This window comes from Gorilla gorilla, chromosome 22 (assembly GCF_029281585.2).
Source record: "Gorilla gorilla gorilla isolate KB3781 chromosome 22, NHGRI_mGorGor1-v2.1_pri, whole genome shotgun sequence".
NCBI classification, from domain to species: domain Eukaryota; kingdom Metazoa; phylum Chordata; class Mammalia; order Primates; family Hominidae; genus Gorilla; species Gorilla gorilla.
Window position 1 is genome coordinate 31,853,259 of NC_073246.2, and position 7,216 is coordinate 31,860,474.

Below are 7,216 nucleotides of genomic sequence, written 5' to 3' on the forward strand. Positions count from 1 at the left end.
TTGAATAAGGAGCCTAATTTCTCTTTTAATTTCATTCAAAACACCTACATTGATCAGCTTAATGTTTAGTGTTATCCTGAGTTCATGTCTAGGAAAACCAGAGTATAACATTACATGTGCTTCTTCAGATTTCAGCAAAATGCTATATGGAGTAGGGGTTTCTTTTATAATTTCATTTTCAGCAAAGTGGCTATCATTACACATACCTTAACAATTTTACTGTAATTTCTGTACTAACACTGGTCTATCTGCCAAAGCACTGTGGAAAGCAGCTGTAGTGAAATCTTAAAAACAAAAAACAAAAAAAACCTATCTCTGTTATTTATCCCTTCACATCCTATTGTAATAACCTGAGACTCTAAAGAAATTCAGTCACATGAAAGGTCTGAACCTAGTTGGTATTTAGCTAATTTCATACATATGTTGGACTCGTCACAGGCTAAAGAAGAAAAGATCCAGGCTGAGTACTCAGGGTATTGGGAGCCAGCCCTGGGCTGACCACTGACTACAGCTCACTGCTCTTGGAGAAGTCACATCACCTCCTTGGACTTTAACTGCCTCAACCATAGCATGAAGTGGTTCGACTCATATTCTCCATTTCCTGTTCCAGACCTAAGAGTCAATATAAATTATAGAAATTTTGTAAAAGGATGGCTCATATTTTTGCACTCCTTTGTTTATAAATAGAATGAGCTTTTCCTTAAGATAATGAGCATCTATTTGTATTTATTTTATATGCCAGACACTGTTCTTCATATTTTTACAGGTGTTAACTTACCTAATACAGCAACCTTAAGAGGTAAGTACTACTGTTATGCACATATGACAGCTAAAGAAACTGAGGCAGAGAGGTGAAGCAGATGTCAGAAATGATACAGCTGAGTGACAGAATTAGAGCTGGGTCACTATGGTTCTAAAGCCCCAGCTTTTTAAAAAACAAATTGAGATTAAATCCACATAACATGCAATTAACCTTTTCAAAACAAACAATTTAATTCCATGTAGTACATTTACAATGTAGCAAAACCACCAACTCCAATTAATTCCCCTGTGGTTGGAAAGTCATGAGTGACACAGGAGTAGCAAAGGTGAAATTACAGAGGCAGCAGGTGCAGGCATCTGCTAAGGACTTGTGGGCTGGCGTAACGACTGACTTTTCTTCTGGATGAAATGGGAGTCACTGAAAGCTTTGAATAGAGAAGTGACAGCATGAAGTTTAGGTTTTAATTTGTTATGGTTTGTTTCAGGGACTACATTAGGTATCAGAGGCCCAGTCAGTAGGTATTGTTCTTGCCTTCATGGGGCTTATGATCATGTAAATAGTCCTGCAAATAGGCCGGGCATGGTGGCTCATGCCTGGTGGGTGGATCGCTTGAGGTCAGGAGTTCGAGACTAGCCTGGCCAACATGGTGAAACCCTGTCTCTACTAAAAATACAAAAATTACCTGGGCGTGGTGGCACGTGCCTGGTAATCCCAGTTACTCTGGAAGCTGAGGCAGGAGAATTGCTTGAACCCAGGAGGTGGAGGTTGCAGTGAGCCAAGATCGTGCCACTGCACTCCGGCCTGGGTGACAGAGCAAGGCTCTGTCTCAAAAATAAAAAGCCTGTTTTGAGACTTAGCGTGAATATAAAACATATTCTTTTGGGCCCAGCTTCCTTCAAATAATAGCTAATGTTTACAGAGCCCTTACTATATACCAGGCACTACTTTTAGTGCCCTGCAGTCCCAAGTCCCCATGACCTTTGAGATGGTTACTCATATTAGTTCTTCCCTTTTACAAAAAAAGGACACTGAGGCACAGGGACAGAATGTAGTTTCCATGAAGAAAAGCTAATAGATGTGAGAAGAGATTTTGAAAGTGGAACTTGGCTTCTATTAGGAGCTCAGGAAAGACTGCTCAGAGGAAGGAACCTGTACACATTGCCTTAAAGGGAACTTGGGAGTGACTGCAAGGGGGACGAGAAGAACATTCCAGGCAGAGAGAAGGCTCTATTACGGAAAGCAGTTCCCAGTGATAGAAAAGGTCTTAAAGCGTATTTGGCTGCTGTGAGCTGGACAGACTGTAGCACCAGATGAGATGGGAAACGTGGGCAGATTCCAGGTCCCTAGGGATCCTTACAGGCCTCCCTGAGGATTTTAGAATTTCTTCTAAAACTGATGTAAAACCTTGGAGCCAGATGCATCTTTTCCACCTGTACTCATTTGCCATCATTCATCCACCCAGTTACATGCTTCACAAGGAGGAGTTCCCCACCAGCCTGGGCCACAATACCAGCTTCTCCTTGCTTTTGCTTCTGGTGTTCCTCCCCACTCTACTTCTCCAGAATTCTTCCTTCTCATTTGGCTTCAGGGCCACTGGTCCTCTTCTGTTCCCCAGTCATGCCCAACTCCTCATGACAGCACATTTCCCTAAACCGCTCTCAGTCCTTAAGCATCCTTTGTCTCACAGGTTACCTGGTTAAGGATTATTTATTCCTGAGTATCGCATTTCTCAGAGAGGCTTTCCTTGGGTCCACAGTGAAAAATAAGTCAACCCAGTTTATTCCTTCTTGGCATGCTGTACTTTTCCTCCTCACCACTTATCTTTAATGTTAACTATTTATTCGTTTGTTTAATGTTACTCTCTCTCCTTTAGATTTCAAGAACCAGGAGAGCTGGGCTTGTGCGTGCATACGATGCTGTGGCTCTGTGCACGTCCAGAGCCACTCCTGACTTCTGACACATAGTAGGAGCTCAATTCGTATTCACAGACTGATTAGATCTGAATGCTTAGAATGTCAAGAATTCCGTAAGATATAACAAAGAAATCTCAGTTCAGGCAGGGAGGTATAACATGGTATGTCTCCTGTGTTTCACTAATGTAGTCAATGTTTGATGAAAGTTTGCTTTTACATAGTGTTTCATTAATCATTATTTTCAGCAATCTTATAAGCTCAAATTATTTCAGGGAATGATTAAATAAGTGCACAGAAAACTTAAAGTTAGAGAGCTAGAAATTGCCTTAAAAAAGCTAAAATTGAAGCTCACAACCGTTACGACGTTCTAATTTTTATTCAGCCCACTCTTCCTTATGGAATTTCAATTTAAGTCTCCTGACAACAAAACACATTAAACCCCTTCATATTTAAATCGTACAAATTAGCCAAATTTCTAATTATTACATCTGGTTTAATTTCTCTCCTCGTAATCTCATACAGCAAATGTCATCTGTTTTTTAAATTATTATATTTTATTTATCAAAGCAATACATGCATATCATTTTAAAAGTTAAATAGTACTAAATAAAAACACACTGAAGCAGTACCACTTCTCCCTCTTCCTCCAGCTCCTGCTCTCCAACTGTTTCAGCTATTTTGTCCACTATTTATGCATCTTATATTTCTGTTTCTCCGTCGTATACATAAATAGTGTTTGTTGACTTCATCAATTTGAGGTATTATCTACTGACTTCCATTATGTCAATAGATAATATTGACATGATTTTACTCTTTAACACCTTCATCTGATTAAATTGATTTTCTCTTTCTCCTCTTTTTTTTTTTTTTTTTTTTTTTTTGAGATAGGGTCTCACTCTGTCACCCAGGCTAGAGTGTAGTGGCACAATCATTGTTCACTGCAGCCTGGACCTCCGGGGCTGAAGTGATCCTCCCTCCTCGGCCCCCTGAGTAGCTGGGACTACAGGTACATAACGCTATGCCTGGCTAATTTTTATATTCTTATGGAGATGGGGTTTCACCATGTTGCCCAGGCTGGTCTTGAATGCCTGGGATCAAATGATCCTCCCACTTCAGCCTCCCAAAGTGCTCGGACTATAGGCATGAACTACCACGCCCAGTCTCTCCTCTTTTTAAAATACAACAATTTTAGCTTCAATCACTGTTCAGGGTTTATAGTTTACTTTGCTGTCCTATCCCCATCTCCCCCCTCTTGTTCTTGTCTCCTTCTTTTTCTCCTTCTTCTCCCTCTTCTACTCCTTCTCGTCCTTCTTTTTGCCTCCATGTCTCTCTGTCTTTATTTCTATCTCTATCTCTCTCCTTCTCTCAGAACATGCTTGAGTAACGTCCTGAGTAAAGGTGCTTAAAATAGCTCTCTCTAAAATTCAATTTATTCCGGTGTTGTATGTATTGTGTTAATTCCTCTCTTTGTCAACTTGTATAACTTTCTGGAATATTTTCTCAACTTTATTGTTCAATTCTTTTATGATTTTTTTCATTTATGCTCTTGTGTTTTTGAGTTATTTTTCATCTGACTTTTTTAATGTGTTATTTTTGTTTTATAGGTGCAACATTATTTTTTAACTCTCTAAGGATATTATTGGGAGACTTTTCCTCCAAATAGTCTCTTGCTTTTAAGTTCCTTTTTTTTCCCATGTATTTTAGTCTCCAACTTTCAAGGTGAAAAACTTCCTTAAATGTCCTTTAACCCTTTGTTGTGTGCTCATGTTTAAGGAAAGGGAACTGGAATGTGGATTGTAAGATCTGAATGCAATAAGCAGGACTTAGGGGGTTCTAAGATTTTCTAAAGAGGGACCTGGAGTGACATCAGGAAAACTCCGATGTCAGTATATATGTGTTTGAGAGTATGTTTAAGAGTTTTTTCTTGGGCTGATTATATTCCCAAGAGATGATTCTTCTGGTGCCCTCTGGGAGTCGAGTGAAAGAAAGAGCTGGCAAACATCAACTCTATGAGACTATGGCCCCACTTTCATGTGAGAGTTATAGGGAGAGGATGTTATCCAGTAGCGTGAAGTCAATTGTGTCCTAAAGAGCTTTCCAGCAAGCCCTTTCATACTAGTTCTCTGTTTGCTGCAGGTCCTGATGTGATCCAGGCTTCTAGTTCTGAGCAATGAGTTTTCTACTCTGAAAATTAGCTTGATTCTTGCCTTTCGGCAGTACTACTTTAAGATATAGAATTCTTCAGTTGGCCAAGAAAGTTTCCACTTCTCTGATTATCTTCCCATTCCTTGTACTTTGTCTTTTTTGTGAGATTTCTGGGGGAAAAGTGTTCGATCCTCCACCCTTACCCAGAAGCACTTATTTTATAACTTTTAATATAAATTGTTATAGCAAGACAAGCATGATGGCTTACACCTATAGTCCCAACTACCTGGGAGGCTGAAGTGGGAGGATCACTAGCGGTTGGGAGATTGAGACCAGCCTGGCATCATAGTGAGACTTCTCTAAAAACAATTTTTTTTTTTTAATTAGCCACGCGTGGTGGTGCCTGCCTGTAGTCCGAGCTACCTGGGAGACTGAGGTGAAAGAATCATTAGAGGTCAGGCATTTGAGACAAGCCTAGGCAGAGACTCCATCTCTAAAAAAAATGTTTTTAAAAACTTAGCCATGAGTAGTGGTGCATGCCTTTAGTCCCAGCCACTCAGGAGGCTGAGGCAGGAGGATTGTTTGAGTCCAGGAGTCTGAGGTTGCAGTGAGCTATGAGGGTGACAGAATGAGATCCTATCTCTTTAAAAATAAATAAATTAATTAAATTTTAAAATAAATACATTGCTTTAGCAGATGCTCTCAATGCCCCATCCATATGTTCTCAGCAGTTTCCACTATATGTGAACATGGCCTCCTGAATACAGCTGGGACTTTCTGCCTAAGGACTCTTTTCTTTCTTTCTTCCCTGCCTCCCTCTCTCCCTCCTTCCCTCCCTCCCTCCTTACTTCCCTCCCTCCTTACCTCCCTCCCTCCTTACCTCTCTCCCTCCTTCCCTCCTTCCCTCCCTCCCTCCTTCCCTCTCTCCCTTCCTCCTTCTTTCCTTCCTTCCTTCCTTCCCTCCTTCCCTCTTCCCATCCTTCCTCCCATCCTTCCTTCCTTTTTTTTTGACTTTGGCAGTTTGCGTTTAGTGCTAGAGAGACAATGTCACTGGAAGTAATACCCATTGGGAAAACTCCAAGGTATGTTCTATACTTTTTCCGGTTTCCCAAAGGGATTCAGTTCCAGTTGCCTGAGTGATCACTTGCTTGTCGGTGCATCTTTATTGGCTTCCTCTCCTTCCTTTTCCCATATCCTTACTCCTCTACTATTCTTTCCTGGAATTGTCTCTCAAATTAACTAACAACACTCAAATCCTCGTCTGCGTGTCTGCTTCTGAGGAGACCCTAGATATTTCTCAACCTTTTTATACTTTTCACCTACACTGTTCTTTTTTTAGCTAGCTCATAATTGTTAGATAATTACAATTTTTGAAGACTGGGTAATTAATCTTATTCTTAATGTCCTGGTCACAGCAACGTAGGTCACAAGAATTGCATTTGATAATCTCTTTCTTTAAGGCAAACTGTTTCCTACTTTACGAATTAAATGTATCTCCTTCTTTAAGAAGTAATGCATATTATAAGATATCACTTGATTAAAGTGGCCTGAGTTTGCCCATGGCCAGTAAATTTTAAAAGTATCTCCAAATCTGTGGACTAATTGCCTGTGAATAGGTGAGTACGTGACCTCAGTCATTAAAAAATAAAAACAAAAAAACCCACTAAATCCCAAGTGTTTAAAAATGGAAATGCATTACTTCTGTGCAGCTCAGACATTTGGGGCAAATGAACTGGTCTCCAAAAGCTTGCTACATAATGAGAAGAAAACAAGTAAGAGCCCGGTTAGGTGGATATTTATCCCAGGGCAAGGTAAACAAATTTCCTTCCACCACAGTAAAATTATTGAGCTGAAAATTCACACAGGAAACCAGACTAGTTTATCAACTGACTCTCTATCTTTTTAAATCCTAAAAAAGACAATCTTTTGTAAAATATTATTACAAAGTACCTGTATTCTGTAAAATGACTTGACAATCTTAGAGTAATATTGATTTTTTTCTCATTGAATAGTTCTACAATAATCAATGAGAACAGTTTTTCCCCTCACAGCAGTAGACATTATCAATGTTTTAACTCTCTCTGTTTTTCTTCTGTAACAACCATAATAGGCAATTTAAAACATTGAAGCTGCCTTCTTTCCAGTGGCCAATTCATTGCATTATTTGTCTCTCTTTTTTATATTCTCAACATAAAAAAACTTTTTTTTATTGTGTCCTCTACCCGACTGCCACAGACATTTGGAACCATATGCTCCTATCTGGTGCACACCATAGAAGAGTAAAGAATGTTAAAATGTGGCTTACAGTCTCCAGCAATGCCACAGAAAATCCTCCATGACATGCTGTCATACCCAAGACAGCAGTAAAGATGGAAATCTACCCAGCTGTAGGCAA